The sequence below is a fragment of the Numida meleagris genome, chromosome 3 (genome assembly GCF_002078875.1).
Source record: "Numida meleagris isolate 19003 breed g44 Domestic line chromosome 3, NumMel1.0, whole genome shotgun sequence".
Classification (NCBI taxonomy): domain Eukaryota; kingdom Metazoa; phylum Chordata; class Aves; order Galliformes; family Numididae; genus Numida; species Numida meleagris.
Genome location: NC_034411.1, coordinates 73,197,432 through 73,215,310, shown reverse-complemented (window position 1 = coordinate 73,215,310; position 17,879 = coordinate 73,197,432). Strand labels below are relative to the sequence as shown.

Below are 17,879 nucleotides of genomic sequence, written 5' to 3'. Positions count from 1 at the left end.
AGCTTCTTTTCTTCCCAGGAACTACAAGATATGGAGGAGTAGGAGGCGCAACCAATATTTAACTCCCTATTCACAGTTTCAGAGATGCAGATTGTAGATGCATTGTAGAAGATTTATGGCTATTGATTGTTGGTAAGAACTGTTTGATTGTTGTTAGTTGGGAAAAAGTGAAGGGATATGAATTATGTGTTAAAATTTTTTCCTACTTACAATAACTACTCATTTCTCAGTTAATTTTACTGACTGTAGCTCTACTTCTATAAACACTTTTCACAGTGCTAGCAACAACTACCAGTGATAGTCGAGATCTCAATGAGCATTTTCTGTTGTTGTTTTTTCCCTTAATTTTCTGTTTGAATTGATGAGATGTTCTCTTCTCCTGGATAGATTCAGTAGAAAAAAAAAAACGTTCTCTAAAAAACATATTATTTAGTTTTTGAGGATCACATTGAATATTTATCCTTTTGCTTTTCAAAGAAGCAAAAATCATTTTGTCACCTGCAAAAAACTCCCAGTGCACAAGAAACAAGTCTGCACAATTATAAGATACTGTTTTGTATTATCAGAATATCTTCTAATCATATAATTGAGAGGTACAAAAGCTAAAGGTAATGCCTCATATTTTATTCTTCTGGTCCACAACATCAGAGGTGGATGTTGGCGGTATGGCAGTAAAGGTGGAACCTCCCCACTAATATTCCATTACATTTTGTTGCTGTGTGACAGATGGCAGCAGAGAGGCAGTCTGACACAATGGCATCTGACATGGAAGTGTGTATAAAGCAAAGATGTATCACTGAATTCCTCCATGTGGAAAAATATTGCACCCACTGACATTCATCAAAGCTTGCTGAACATTTACAGAGACTAAACAGTGGATGTGAGCACAGTGAGGTGGTGGATGATACGTTTCAGCAGTGGCGACAGTGACATGAAGGACAAGTCACACTCCGGATGGACATGCAGATTTGTACAAGCAGTGCATGCCAGTTCTTGGTCTCTGCTGGTGAAAATGCATAGCTAATGGCGGTGACCATTTTGAAAAATGGTGCTTTGTAGCTGTGAATTTACTCTTTCAAATAGTGTTGTGCTCTTTGTATCCATTGTAGTTTCAAGGGAAATAAATAGGAGGCATTACTTTCAGAGCAACCTACATCATATGTATTTATCTACCTCACAGGGCTTAGTGTACGTGGAGCGTTTTGAAGATGTGCAAGTCTATATACAGGTTAAATATTACTGTTAGAGATAACAGCTATAGTAGAGATTCACAGGGGACAAACACAGCTTAAGATATGAACATTTGACAAAATATTTTAAATACAGGCTCCTATAGTGTCCTGCGTGATTTTCTTTTTGATGGATTAATTTCAGTTATGTATAATAAAACCACTAGCTGTGGCATTATTAGTCCAGCTTGACTAGCCATAGAAATTATTTTTATTATGACTGACAGTTTTACTTTGTCAAAACTATTCTGTTAAACTATTCTGTTACTCTATCACAACTGTTCAGTTAAAATAAGCAATAAATGAAAAAGTGTAAACTTCAGTGATCAAATCCAGTTTTCAAAGATTTTAGAATTCTTTATTCAGACCAAAATGTATGTACTTTGTTAATTTATCATTTATTCATTTAAATATTTTTTTTTATAACAGTTGTTAAAATTCATATTTTTATGCATCTCAGAAATGACAGTGGTAATCAACTGGATGTCAAGGTATAAATGATAGAGGCAACAAACAAGTTAGACTAGAAGAAGGGAGGTACACAAATCAGATTAACTACAAATCATCTGCAACAAGGGCCACAAAAACTAAATATATAAAACTCATAACATTATAGATAAAGGAAAATACTGAGGGTTACAGTACTACCAGGTTGGTGACAATTATACTAATACGCTATGAAGTCAGAGGCAATACTAATAAATGATTCAGTTGGTGTATGTCAATTGAATAACTGTTACCTCAATTTGTGATGTGAAATTTATGTCTAGTATCCCTGAAGGTGATGTGAGATTAGACTACAGTCTTCTGTATGATCTGCTACAGAATGCTACACTTGAAGATCATAATAAAATTCAGTATCATCTGAGAAATTAAAAGTTAAAGAAATCCATTATATTAATATTGCATTTTAAAAATAGGAGCTATAAAATAAGGTTTAAAAAATATATATATTTTAAAAGATTAGATAAAAATGTGGGTGATGTAGAGATTCTTCAAAAACTTATTTAGAAGCACAAAGTAAATAAATATTATCAATCTAGTCTTGAAAAGTGTACGAGCCTTATTTCCGTTATTTGGATAAATGAAAAAATGTGTATTAGAAGTCAAGAAGCATCCTTCAGAAAGTAGACTTTTTATCACATAATTGTGATTATGAGAGATAGAGCATAAGCTCTGACAACTTGGAAAAATGCTAAAATAGATGTGTCAAAAAAGATTTTGGTGTAACTGTTTGGTAAGGGGACAAAATTTCCAGATGCATCAGATACTGAATTTCTAGAGAATGTTTAAGACAAGAAAAACATCAGAAAATTGATTATGAGAGAACCATACAGTATATCTGGACTTCTACAATGTTTTGCTCAAGTGACATATAGAAAAACTATGCCATGCGTACTTCTCACTGATTTCCAAACAGTTACAGATCTGGGAGCAAAGGTAAAGGCAATTCTATGGATTCCACAATAGAAGTAGTGCAGATTATTAAAAGAGAAGCTGACCAGAAAGAATTGTCTATGATCTCATGATAACAGCTGACTAGGGAGCAATATAACACAAAATTTTATGTCAGTAGAAGCATAATGAAACAAAAGGAAAAATAATCAGAAAGGAATTAACAATAATAATTTTTTTAAAAACTAATAAACACAACAAAACCACATACCTGGTATGTATAGTAGACATTTAACAGCAACGAAAGAGGCACCAGAGAGAGTCTTATGAAACAGTTTACTTGTTCAACAGAGGTCAGCCACTCAAAGAAAACAGCCACACAAAAGAAAACAGAGAACAAAACACAAACCCATTATCATGCCATGGCATAAACTCATGATAAGTACCTATGAGAAGTACCGTGGGGTCCTGATCTCCTCATCTCAGAAAAGGTAAATCGAAATATAAAGAAGTATATAAGTGACAAAGAAGAGCTAAAAAATGAAATAGCTTATTTACAAGAAGAATTGAATTGAGATTAAATCAGCCACTCAGAAGAGAGAGAGATCTGTGGTAAGAAATAGGATAAATTATTATGAAATCATGAAGAGTGTATGAAAAGAATGGCTACACTCCATTTAGCACAATACAAGAACTGGAAAAAAAATCTATGAATTAAACATGTTGCCTCTTTTCCTTTGAGGAAAATATGTACCTTCAGTCAGTTGTTAGTTGGTGCCATGGTTTCAGCTGTGATAGTTGTTTTTCTTCCTAGTAGCTGGTATGGTGCTGTGTTTTGGATTTAGGATGAGAATAATGTTGGTAACACACTGATGGTTTAGGTGTTGCTGAGTAGTGCTTACATTAAGTCTCCTGACATTATTTTCTCCCAAATTAGTACAAGAGACAATGTACTGTTTAGTAACAGCTGCAATACCAATAGCAGTTCAAAATATGCCTCATGCCATGCAGTTTTTTTCTTGTGGAAAAAAAAAAAAAAAGAAAAAGAAAAAGAAAGAAAGAAAGAAGAAGGGAACAAGCAGCATATTAAAAATGCTGTCCACTGTCTGTAAGTTTATTGAAACATCGAAGGATAGTTAGTCAGTTGTTAAGAGTGATAAATAGATAAATACAGTACAGCATCCTAGGTAAAAGATATAAAATCAACTTTTTATCTCATACAATAATCACTGTGTGATTCAAGAAGTAAAAAAAATAATCAGGTTATAGAAAGTCTTTTTTTGTTTCCACTTTATATTGAAATCCCATATGTTACACTAAAGGAAAATATGAGGCCTGTCTTTACTCAAGTCAGTGGCCAAGAAAATCATTATCAAACTCTGTTATAAAATAGATTTTCTGCCATTGGGTCAATACGCAACTTCTCAGAGGACCACGACTTCATTAAACTATTTGACTTTACTTATGTCTTATGAAATACCCTATGAAATAACAGTAATTGTAGAGTTGAAGAATGCCTTTCTTAGCAAATAACAGTTACAATGTTTTCAACACAGATGTTCTGATTTATTTTTCAGAAAATTATAGACAAGTCAATACTGTATTATTTTTCACCTTTCAAGCTGTCAGAATAAATACCATGTTAGAGAAAAACAAATACTGCACACAGCAAATCTGCAAATTCCTTGCCTAGATGATGTCACAGATTGGCCTGGTTTGGCCTAGTTCCATGACAAGGGAGCAAAGGAACCCATGGTCCCATGCCTCAGGTCTAGATGAGGGAAAAACAGTGTCAATGAGCTAAGAGAAAAACTTAACTTACTAAATGTAATAGTAGAATGTGAGATAATACAATATGATACAATATGATTGGAATTAAAGCTAATAAATGAAATAAAACGAGAGAGTGTTTCTGAAATTGAAGTCTTTAATGCTGTAGGCAAGACAGCAAGGGAGCGGAGAGAGCAGAAAAAGAGACAGTCTAGTGACTCCCAGTCAGTTTTATCTTTCCCTCCAAACGGAAAATGGAAATGGAAAAATGAAGTCTTCTGGGAGTTGTAGTTCACTTTTCTCTTCTGAGATCAGGTAACCAGAACTACTGACAATCCATGGAACTGCAGCATTAACTCTAATTCCCAGTGCACTACATGATGTGGAAGACTGATAAAAAATCATAAAACCATGACTGATGATCTGTTCATTCTTCTCTTTACTATACACATCACTTCATGCCAAATCATGAATTTACATACATTTGGATAGGTTTGCAGTGGACTAGGGTTCTATTCATTAGCACTCCAAGTTATAACAGAGATAATACAAAAAATGTTTGAAGACTGTTATAATTGTTCATTATTTAAAGATGCTTCTTTGAAGGTAATAAATACAGAAAAGCTCAGTTCCCATTTTCCTCTTTTCATGGTATAATATTCTTATTCCCTTTCCATAATATCTTGCATCAGAAATCTTAACTAATAGGCTGTCCCTGAATACATTATTTAGTTCTTCATCCATTTTAGTCTCAATTCATATTTCTTATTCTTTTGTTGCTTCTCAAGCACCAATCCTCCTAAAATAATTCTTTCTAAGTTTTCTCCCATTTTTTATCTGGTCTTGTGTGTCGTATGTTTTCAGTAAGCTCATTTGTCTGGGAACACCTAAGCTATCTTTCTGCCTCACAACATCATTATTGTAGCTGAGAATTCATATACCCCACTTCCATACTGGCTTCCAAATCCTCTGCTTTAGTCTGCTTCAGTCAGGCTTCAAAATAGCCACCACTATCTACCAGCCTTTGCAGCTATCTCTCAACTAGCAGAAGTAAGAAACCTAGACAGAATATTTTCCAAAATTGTGCCAAGAAAGGAATAAGGAAAAGAAATTAGACCTTCCCAAACAAATAATGATGCCTAATTTATTTATTTATTTGCAGTTTGCAGTGTATGATACAGATTATATTTAATTTAAAAGGTGCTGCTAAACAAAAGGCTACATATACTTTGTTTTGCTGTATGTAATTGTGTCCATTTGGGATCACCATCTGGAGTTCAAAGAGAAGTAGTAAGATAATCATAAATATCCAAGAGTATCCAAAGTGCAATCTGCAACATAAGTGGGAAGAAAAAGAAACTATTAGCAAAGGCAAGGAGAAGTCATTGCCAGCAAAGTCACATAAGCAATAGAAAGAGATTTATCAAAGAGTTTAAAAAAGAAACTGCCAAGAGTTTGCTGAAATAAAGAGAACAGATAAAACTCATTTTACAAGCAGTAAGCTGGAAGGAAAGGACCTATCCTACAAAGTAATAGGAGTCAGATAAAGATTTGCTTGTAAACTTGTTTTCTTTTTTAAGTCTAACAGTGGCTTTTCTTTTCTTTTTTTTTTTTTTTTTGCTTATTTTTGTGTAGTTCATATTTTAAGTAAAACTTAATTTAGACATCTAACCCTCTATTCCTTTTTTATGTAAATAATCTCAGGAAAAATAGGCAGTCCCACCAGAGCTTTAGCCTGCAATTCTTCAAAGACCATATTGCTAACGCAAATTTCCAATTTGCATGAAACGTACCATATATATTGATGACCTGTTGACAGGAAGAGATGCATAAAAGAAATACAAACAAACACAACCTCATTCTCCTTCTTTGTCATTTGTGCAAAAGATGTGCAGAATCTACAGAAGTGTGAAGCTACGTATAATTGGCATTCCATTTTAGAACTGAGAAAAATAAAACATTAATTTACTGTGTTCTTATTTATTATCATGATAGAAAAGGGCATCATGATGCATTTTCTCTTTCATAGAAATTATTTAAAATAGTTTTATTATACAGCAAAAACAATTTTAAGGTCCTGCTGTGTACAGCTAACCATGGAAAACTCATTAAAAAAAAAGACTAGAAAAGTTGAATTTCCTTACTTTGGGAGAAGGTTTTTGTTAGTATGGAAAACAGATTATTTGAATTAATTTTATAATTTTTATATTTATTTCTTAGGAATAGCCAATGTAATGTATTATTACTCTATTGTTATTAGCACACTTACACTTCATGGATAATTTTGGATATTCCTCTATGCAACTGTACACACTGCATACTAGTCCTCCAAGAGCAACCCTAGGGGACTGGTTGATGAATGAGGCTCACTAATCTTGGAGCAACAGGTGGAAAGGGGCAAACGCGTGGCAAATAAGGTAAAGGAATTGCTTTCTCCTTCCTTATTAAAGTGGGAAATAAATTTCTAACCATGTCATAGTCTTCAGCATTACAGTCAGGAGTGATGTAAAGTATAGTCCCAGTGTAGAGTATAAAACTGGACAGGGGTAACAGAAACCTGATTTGCCATTCATGTGGAAGGATGAAAGCTGACTAAAAAAGACTGCAGTGTTCTGGTGCAGCAGGGACTGTTAGGGAGCATCTTCAAGGGAGCTAACCCAAGGAGAGCTGACTCGAATGAAAATGGATTGCCTTATTCTGAACAAATACACTACAATTCTTTCACAAGAAGGTTGATAGGCATCATGGTTCAGCTGTGACTCCCCTGTTAAAACAGGGTCTAACTCTAATCATGACATGGTAATTTGCTTATTTGCATTGTGATTCCCTTGTTTTTTTCCCACAGCTTATTGGGGAAGATATCAACTTAAAAATGAGGTGCAGGGTGCTGTTTTATGGCTCTCTTGTACTAGAAACGGCTTCTATTTCACGGGTCAATAACAGGACCTGAAAGAAAAATATGCTCTAGTCTCTCCTGGCATGCTAGTGAATGGCAAAAAGTACTGTACTGAACATATGGGAGAAGGACTTTGTAGAAAAAAACCATTCCTTGTATTTCTCAGTCATGTGAGTTAGCAAGTTGCATACTTAAGGAATTACAGCACTTTACATTGAAAAGAAAACACTCTGACCTGTGTGATCTGATACCTTTCACAGATTTTCAAGATTGAGAAAGAAGGTGCTGAAGTCCTTGCTAAAAAAAAAGTCTCCTCTGCCTTCAAAAGACCATCTACATAGAACAGTAGCTTGTCTTTGAAAGCAAAATGAAATAGAACGTGCTGGCTCTTGCAGAACTCTTGGGGAAAATAGAAACAAGTGGAATATAATGAAAATACTTAGAAATGGGGGAAGGGGAAGGGTTAGGGTTAGGGTTAGAGTTAGGGTTAGGGTTAGAAGTGGGTCATGCATTTTTAGATAGCATTTCCAAAGGAAGAAATCCTAAGGTGAAATCTTAACCCTAAGTCAAGTCAGAGAAAATTATTATTGCTAAAGATGAGATCAAACAACTACATTCCATATAGTTTAGACAACACAGCATCTGCAAACTTCTATGGAAATAAATGTGCTTACAAAAAAAAAAAAAGAATTTTTACCAAAAAAAATGAATTTTTATTATTGTTGCAGTAACAATTACTGATGGCCACTTCAGACACTCTTCCTTAAAGGAAAGGTGAGGGGTGGGATTCATCTCACCAATAAAGAGAATTCTTGTGTATTTTAAAATCTAAGAAATCAGATTGATAAATTTTATAATACTTTAGATATTTATAATATTCTAATGATATCTAAAAATAAACACATCTGATAAAGACTACTTTTTATGGGTGATTTTTTATATTTTGAGGATCTACTATGATTACCAAAATAAGCATGTCATTTTATCAGTTCTTTATTACAGGATCACCGAATTACAGAATCACAGGATCTCTTCAAATGATCTATACCAACACTGCTGCTCAACCAGTTTGTGCTAGAGCGGTTTGCCCAGGTCTGCGTCCATTTGGGTTTTGAATATCTCCAAGGAGCAAGACTCCATCACCTCTCTTGACAACCTGTTCCAGTGTTTGATCACTCCAACAGTAAAAACATGTTCTCTTGTATTCAGGTGGAATTTAATGTGTGCCCATTGACTTCTGTCCTGTCACCGAGCCCTACAGAGAAGACTGACTCCCTTATTTTAATTCCCCTATATCAGGTATTAATGCAAACTGATCAGATCCCCTCAGGCCTTTTCTTCTTCACGCCCAAAAAACCCAGCCCTCTCAGACTCTCCTCATATAAGGGATGCTCCAGTCCCTTAATCTTCTTCGTGAACTTTCACTGGACTTACCCCAGTATTTCCATATCTTTCTTGTACCGAGGGACACAGAATTGAACTCAGCACTCCAAGCATCTCCTCATCAGCACGGAGTAGAGTAGAAGGATCAACTCCCTGGTCTTCTTATCTGCTGGCTCATGGTCAACTTGTCCACCAGTACCTCCAAGGCCTTCTTTGCCAAGCTGCCAATGATGTTATGGAAGACAGTATTTCACTTGTAGTAAAAGCTTTACAGCACTTGAAGTAAATAATATTCACTGTTCTCTCCTCACCCACCAAGACTGTGATAAGTGATGGCTCCTAGTATTATTAAAACCTCATCCTATACCACTGAAAAAATTCAACTCACCTGCTACACAGAACTCATCTCCAGACCTAACTGATGGTTTCTGATGAAATCTTATCACAGCGATATTATGAAGCTATAAAAGTAACAGCAAAATAGATGAGCTAAAAATAGTAATGATAGGCAAAAATGCACTTAGAAAACAATGAAGAACAAAAATAATGAAGCCACCAGATAGGACTGTGAGAAAACATCTTCTAACTACTTATATGCCAGTACTACGATTTCAGGTAATAAAGTGACCCGAGAAACAGTTTTCCAGCCAATGTCTTCTTTCATTGGAAAATACAGTTTTGATAAAATAGACAGTTTTGTTGAAACTTTGTCATTCCTTTCAACAGTTCATTTTAAAACACAAAAATACACGACAATTATTTACTAGGTTATCAGAACAAAACAATTTGTCCAATCCAAACAGAAAAACAAGATACTTTAATATTTTTTAAAATTTCCATATATGATGTAGATTTTTCTGATTCAGTTTGAAAGATAGTATTTCAATTTTTAAATTTTAATTGAAAGGAAAAACAAAATTATTTGAAAATACTGATTAAGAATTAAAGAAGAATATATAATTACTGCACTCGATTTGTCACAGAAGATTTACAACTCTCTAATGATATTGTTTGGATGCTAAGTCGTATGTCATTTGACTTGTAATCTTGATATTTTGATCTTGGAATCAAAATTACTGCCAAATAATACAATGCACAACACAATTGCATACAACATGTTCATATTAGAACCAAAGAAGTTTTCAGGTAACTCTAGAAATTTTTCATTTTTAAACTAACATCTCTAAGTATAAATAGAGAAGGATCTAAAATAAAGTTTCACTGCAGTTAGTCTACTTGTGGCCAAAAATTATCTAGTCTTGTTACCAGAAAAATAGCAGTAATGATGGTTTCATGTTCGATAACAAAAAGAAAAGCAACTGTAATAGTTTGGAAAACAGGGATGTAATACTAGATGCGTACTCAATATTGCAGAAAACGTACTTATCAGTACTGCAGAAAATGGTTTAATAGTCTACTGAATTACAGTCTCTGAACAGAAATTAACTATATCCCTTTGTTGTGATAAAAGGCAAATTAATTTGAGGATTTATATTTAAAAGCACTGCATTCAAAATGTATTTCCTAGTCAAATCAGTGTTCTTAAAACCTGACGGCCTTTTTTGCAAAACAAAAAGATAATTTTTAGTCCCTAGTATTTTAGCACTTACAGTTCCATCAAGCTTCTCTGACAAATAATGCATTATAAATTAAGAAATCGAAGGATATTTTCATCGAGTTACTTTTAAAATGTATTATTACATACCTTAGTTCCTAGCATATTATAAACCACTCATAAAGAAGATGATAGAATGTGCATTTGACCTCTGATTCCAATAGGCAGACAAAGAACTGCCTAGAAAATATATAATATTTCATATCTCTCTTCATTACTTTATCTTTTTAAAATCAACTGGAGAACAGGTCCTTTCAGACCCCACTAAGAAAAGTAACACTGATCTCTCATTTACTTCTCTTTTCCTTCTTCATCTTTCCCATGATGTTTAGGCAAATAATTGTTTCCAGGCATCTGCTGCTTTTAATCACAAAGAAGTCTACAAAATCTCAGAGTTTATTTTTAGAAAGTAAACTGAAATGTGTCAGTTCTAACATTATACTGTTCCATTTATCTACCTCTTTGTGCCCCATTTTTTCTATTCTACGTGATACCATTTTGCAAAATAGCTACTGAATTGTTACCTTTCGATACATTTTTGGTAGTTAAATGAACATTTTCTTTTTAAGCATGTACTAAAACAACCCTGGGAAAAGACCAATCTGCATACACAGCATGATGCTGTGTAGCTCTGCTAACAAGTAATCTACTCCACAGTATACCTTCAAGGCACCAGAATTAGTCACTTCTTCAGGTCTCATACTACAAGACCATGTGAAGCGATGCCCTTGAACCAAGAGCAGAGGCTGAAACGTGCCACAGAGATCTGTTCCACATGGTACCACATGGGCTGCAAGGGGACCACGTGGTGCCTGCTCCACCACGGTCCTCTCCACAGGCTGCAGGGGAACAGCTGAAGTGCTTACTTTAACACCTTTGCCTTTGTATTAACGTTTCGTAGAACACCTGTTCCTCTGATGAATCCTTTAGGTATGAATGCTTTTTTAAAATGGTTTCTTCCTTTACAAAATGGAAAAATTAAATTTCTCATTGTGGTGGTTTCCCCATGATGGACAGCTAAACTCCTCCACATGGCTCTCTCACTCCCCCTCGTAAAAGGAAGAGGGAAGAGAAAATATGATGGAAAAGAGCTCAAGGGTGAGCTAATGACAAGGATGTTGCTCACTAATTACTGCCATGGGCAAAACGGACTCCTCCCAACACGGCTCCGTACCGCGGGGCCCACCCTTCGGGCACCGCTCCACACGGGTCCCAACGGGTGCAGCTCCCCCGGCCCTCCCGCCGCACCGCAGGCCGCTCCCCACGGGTGCAGCTCCGGCCCGGGCCGCTCCTGCGGGCGTATCCATGGGCTGCGGCTCCTTCAGGCCGCGTCCACCGCTGCACCGCGGGCTCCTCCGCGGCTGCACGAGGAGATCTGCTCTGCGCGGTGCCCGTGGGCTGCGGGGGGACGGCCCGCTCCTCCGTGGGCCGCTCCCGGGCTGCGGGGAGCTGCTGCCGTGTGCCCGGAGCTCCTCCTGCGCCGACCTCGGTGCCTGCGGGGCCGTTCTCTCCCATCTCTCACTCCCCTGTCCCAGCTGCTGTTGCACAGCGCTTTGTCCCTTCCTTCCATCTGCTCTCGCAGAGCGCACCCAGCGCTGCTCACGGCTCAGCTCTGGCAGCAGCGGGTCCTTTTGGAGCAGCTGGAGCTGGCTCTGCTCACAGAGGCCACCCCTGCAGCTACCAAACTTTGCTTACCATGTGAGCCCAATACACTCACTATCTTTTTCTTTTTTTCTTTTCTTTTGTCTGAAAACTGTAGTGCTTACAAAGTGTACTGAATAGTTTTTAATTAAGGAATATGATTATCCCCTAATATGTGCTTGTGTCATCCTCAGTGACTCCCTGAAGAGAATTCAGCCCTGCATCAAAACAGCCAATCAACCCCCATACCTCCCTGCAGTATAAGACTGTATCATCACACAGGACTACAACAGGAAATCAGTAACTATAAAATGATTTTCAAAATATAATCTTTGCTATGAACTGTATTTTGATTAACTTTGTAGCTCACATTAGCTGATTTTTAAGACACGGTTGGAACGTGAGTCAAAATAACTCTTTAAGTCTGCGGCCAAGACTGAGCAATATTTCTAGATGTTTTATTAGAGATACTAGAGCAAGGTATTCTTCTCCAAAGAACAACGCTTTATTCCTAAAAAAAAATCAAGTCTACATATTTCCAAGTAAGCATTTCTTTACAATATTGTTCTAAGACAGTAAACAAAACAAAACAGACAAACAAACAAAACATATACCTGACTTTTGCGTTTGTTTTAGTGCCAAAGAAAAAAAAAAGTGGCCAAAAACTGTGCTCCCAATTGGCATTGGTACCAGCTACCACTCCTCCATGCAACTGTCCATACTTTTCCCAGATTGCACGCACATTTTCTCCTGAGCTGACTGGCAGTGCCACCAAGGTCGTTGTCTGCAGATCATACAAGAACTTAAATGATCAAATTCTAGCTTTTATTCCATCTTTGGTAATACCAATATTATAATGAAAGTATGACAAGATGGTCATTAATGGTGTATGACTACCTGTCCCTTGCAACTCTACACTGACTTGCGCTTGAGTGGTTTGTAAGCCGTCAGGATAGGCAGTATCTCTTTCCATCTATTTCAAGAAGCTCTTTCGTCCAGTTGAATGCCAGAAGAATTAAATTATTATTATTATTAAAAAGACACTGACCAGTGGAAAGTTGTGTCCTGACAATGATGTCAAAAATTGCTAGTGATTGTAATAATGAAAACCGTAGTGTTTGAGCACTTGCCAGCTCAGTGAGGATTCCTTTTCTCTTTGTGAAAAATCAGCCAAGTATGCCTACAGTCTCAACTGCAACAATAACTGCATGGAGTTCATCCCTCTCCCACCATGTACAATAAGATCTTTGAATTAATTAGACATCTTCATGATGCAGATGGTTTTAACTGCATAATTACAGAAATTATTACACTCACTTGGCAACCTTCCAGGCACTAATGCTCAAATACGTAATGCAAACAGATACTTTCCAGCCTATCCTTGTCCCCATGATCTTGCTTTGCTTCTCCCAGTTCTAAGAACCATCCAAAATGAAACTCCCTATACAAGAAAAGTATTCTGTCAGTAGAAGAGCTCTTCAGGCACAGTCTGCGTAGAGAATGGCTAAAAGAACAGTAGGGATTCTATTTCGGTATCTGCACCAAACATTTTTTGCATCTCAATTACATCCACACTTCTGTACAGATGGAAACAATACTGTTTTATAGAACAACACTGTAATAAAAATGCTAGTATACTTCCCATTCTAGGTTTATGAGCTCAAACTAACAGAGATGGAAGGCAGAAATACTTTGAACACAATCACATCTTTTTTATTTTAATTTTTCCTTTATGAGGAAAATCTGTGTTTCATAGCACTTCCACTTGGAAGTGCTCATTTCATAGTCTAACTCAACATATTCCCTCCATTCCCTTGTGACTCCTTCAACACCAGCACCTTTCAAAGTGCAGACTGATTTAGCATGATAAGAATTTCTCTGTAACCTTTTGTTGTTACAGCTGTGCTGCTGCTGTAAGACATGTAAGCGCTTTAAGATACTGCACTCTTTCAACTTATTTTGAGCCAATATTTTTGTCTAATATATGACTACAAATTGAAACTTGTAATAATTCTTTTTTTCCCCTGGGAAATACAGCAATTGAACTCAGACAGTAATCCCTAAAAAGAACAAATAAACTAATGTTTTTTTCAGTTTATTCAACTACAGATTAATCGTATACCTAGCAATAAACATGAATAAGTAGTAGCCTTAAAATTACAGTTACATTTCAGCATGAAATTTATAGGTGTGCAGCAGAATTGCCAAGTCACAGGCTGAACCAATGACTGAGCACCAGGTGAGAAGGAGTGGCTAACACAGGAAGCTCAGGTGCAAGCAACGAACCTGAGTAACTGGAAGAGGCAGAGCCAGGATCCGCCCCTCTTCACCCTCATTTAAGGGTTAGCAGCTAAGGGAGTAGCATCTTTTTGGGTTGAGACTGCACTCTTCTTGAGCTGTCACTGGTTGTTAGAAGTAGTGAGCCAATTTTTCCTCTTTGCTACATGCTATTGTTCTTTAGTGCCTGTACCCCATTAGCAAGGTACTGCTATCCCCTTCTTTTGCCATACATGGGTAATTCATGTACTCCTAAAACAAAAGCTATTAAGAAGTTGGAATTGCAAACAGCACAATGTTTGATATTAGTATTTTTTTTTTTCACTGATGTTCCATTCTCCTTTTCTGGAAAAAAAAAAAAAAAAAAGGACTACTAATAATCAGGAGTATGGACAACAATTAAGCACCTGATCCCTTTGAACCTCACTTGGAACACTGATGGTAGTTTAAAGTTTAACTTTGCAGTAGTTGTGCGATCTTCACTGGTCTCTTTACAAGATTAGGAGAAATTATTTTATCCTGCAGAGCTATCCTGACCACAAATCAAAATCACTAAGCTGATTTTAAAATAAAGTTAATGGGCACTCTAAAATGGGGCCTCTTAAAATGTAAGAGTATAGCCTTGTCTAGGTGAATAGTAAGGGAAATAATTGCATTTGCATTTTATATGTATATTACTTTGTACGTCGATGAGAACAGTACTTCTTCCTTCTGAAAATTTCTATGCATTAATGCACAGCTAGCAAATGAAATACTTGATTACTCTTAGAAATTGAAATATTTTTTTCTATTAGTGTTAAATCAATTAAGAATGCTTAGGTGCTACTGGAACAATCTGAGTTCAGATTGAAGTTTTCACAGAGTAGGCACAGACTGTATGTGCCATTTTTAACATATTCCCCTTGCTTTGGGTTCTTTTCTTGACAATATCACCTACCTCTGGTATTTTTAAAGCATGTATCACCCTATAGCTGAAACATTTTAATTTTTGTATCACCTTCTTTTGAAGAACTATTTATTTTGCTGCAATTGCTGATAAATAAATAAATAATCAGTGCACAATACTATCAAGGCTCAATTACATTTTCTACCAGAAGAAAACATCATTGTTTCATGACAGTTCATTTTATCTAAGAGGAAGCACAAATGAGCCTTCTAATTTCTGAAGGAGATGAGAGTGAATCAAATACATCCACAGATTGATAACTACACTAAATCTTGGAAACAACATGAAAGTTCTCTCTGTATCATTTTCTTTTCAGCAGAGAAAAAAAAGCAGTTAGCTATGCTAACTGACTGTATCTTTCCAGAAAAGGTCTTGGAACTTAATAAGGAATAAATGAAAGAAAAAAATACATCTAAATGTATAACATAAACAACATGACACACGTTTTCCGTAATCTTTGCTCAGTTAATAATCTCCATATAAATCCAGTGTGTACAACAGCACTGTGTACCAAGCTCAGTTGGCATTCCTGTATTAGCAAGGTATACAACATTTTGACACTGTACAATTTTTAGCTACATTGCTTATTATAATAAATTATTATAATTATTATACACAATTTCTCTGTGTCAGTAAAGGAAATTTCTACTTACATATATTGCCTGGAATTAAAAATATGCAGAAAACTGCTGAGGTGAGTACGGCACCTTTACAGTGTCTGTAGATTCTTAGTTTTTTTTTCTAGCTTATCCCAGTTTTTATTAATTTTACAACACGAATTAAAAAATATGCATAGTTTTCTAAGGAGAAACATGGATTTTCTACATTTGAAAATTACTTTTGAGTCTGACATAACTTCTATATGTAAAGAATAGTTTCATTTCTGAAAGGTTGGAACAAATCTCTAATAAATAAAACAGTGTAGTGAACCATTCCATAAATCCTGGGATTAGTTTCATGAGAGAGAAAGACTATGATTTTTAATAGGGCTGGCTTATATCTGCAGCTTAAGGATTTACAGTCATCCATGGTTGTTTCAAAATTACCTCTTCAAACTTGTAACAAGCAAGAGTAGAGCTACTCAAATCCAAAATCTGTCCAAAATATTATACCATTTCTGCTGCTGTTGAAAGGTTGAGTGAAAAAAAGGACCCACACTATGCTACCTTTTTGGCACAAAAGCAAGGTTGTCTTTAGCTTCTGCCGGAGACTGATGAAACCAAACAAGGAGCTATGGAGTATGAAGAACGACCACAAGAAATTTCTTTTTATCTCTATGTCCCTAGGGATCCAATTTTATCAGATGCAAAGACCAGCATTAGGAATGAAACAACAGGAATACAACATTGATTCCATGTTTAGAATATCAAGAAAAAAAGAATGAAAGGGAATATGAAGAGGGATGTATGCTCTACATGTACAGGTAGTATCCTCTGTACTCCTACACTGTACTTTCCTATCTGGGAATATAATTCAGAACTAAATCTCAGTATTAGATTAGGTTTCACTGGATTTTAGAAATTAAAATCCTCATTTGTGTTGTCACTAAATGAACCGTGATGCAACAATAAAGTTTCCAGCTACCTACTTCTCACTTGACTGCTGATACCAAGGGTATTTTTTCGTACTTATCCCTGATGATTCAACGTCTTCAGTCTTCTAGGATAAAGGATGGCTATACCAAGGGCCTGGATGAACACTGAATTGTAAGTGAGAGATTCATTATTTTATAACAGATAGAACTATTGAGAATAGATGAAAAGGCTACAAGCACAGGCTATTCCTCCTTTTGTGTTTACTCCAAAGCCAGAACATGCTATCACAGCATAAAGAATAAGTGAGAAGACAGAGGAGGTAATGGAAGAAAAAATTATATGAAAGCCACAGGAAAGATAAGAACATACACTGCAGGTAGACGAGGGAAAGGTACACCTTGATCTAACACAGAAAAACAAGCAAGTACAAACGGAACAAGGAAAAAAAATTATAACATTAAAAAATAATCAACAATATTACCACAGGCACATTAATCTCCCTTGTCCCACCTCGGCTAATGTAATTATTTAATTTCATTACTATGCAGAAAGGCTTGGAGGAAATTGTATGATATAATGGTTGTTTTTTTTTTTTTTAATTTTAACCAGTAGATTCAGCAAAAACGTTCAGACATAACAGAATAATATCAGAAAAACACATTTAAGATTTTTTCTCTGATGAAAACAATATATTTATTCCTTATGCAGGAGAAATGACCAAACAAGGACTCATATTTACTTTTCAATTCTTAAGCTTTCTGACTATTCAATTTTCAAATAAATATTGATAGTTCTAGTAGTAGTTCTTCCACACTGTAAAGAACAAGTGGAAGTTAGTTATGTGCTTTATAAAACATACATGAATGGCACCTTAACAGTATATTTTCTTTTGGAGAAAGGAAGAAAGAAAGAATTGGGAAAAAAAAAAAAAACACAGAAAGAAAAAAAAAGAAAGAGAAAGGAAAAAAAGAACGAAGAAGCACCCAAGAAATTTCAGGTAAAAAAAAAAAATCTGTGAGCCAGTCAGTCAATGATATGGATATCAAAGGTTCAATTTTCTGTCTCCAGTCTACTGATACACAAACTTATTTATTATTAAAGCACAACGTTCCTGAATCACTTACAATGTATTCCTTGTTAATGAAATTCTTCAGGCGCTTGCAGGAAATAATACTAGAAACACACATTACTG

The 17,879-nt window shown here is 35.8% G+C and overlaps 1 long non-coding RNA gene across 1 annotated transcript; it reads right to left on the bottom strand.

The window, feature by feature from the left end:
• Positions 5,083-9,161, bottom strand: LOC110396448. The gene is made up of 3 exons (XR_002436967.1): positions 9,062-9,161; positions 8,725-8,894; positions 5,083-5,725 (listed from the first exon to the last, which is right to left on the bottom strand). It is a non-coding gene; the product is annotated as an uncharacterized LOC110396448 (long non-coding RNA).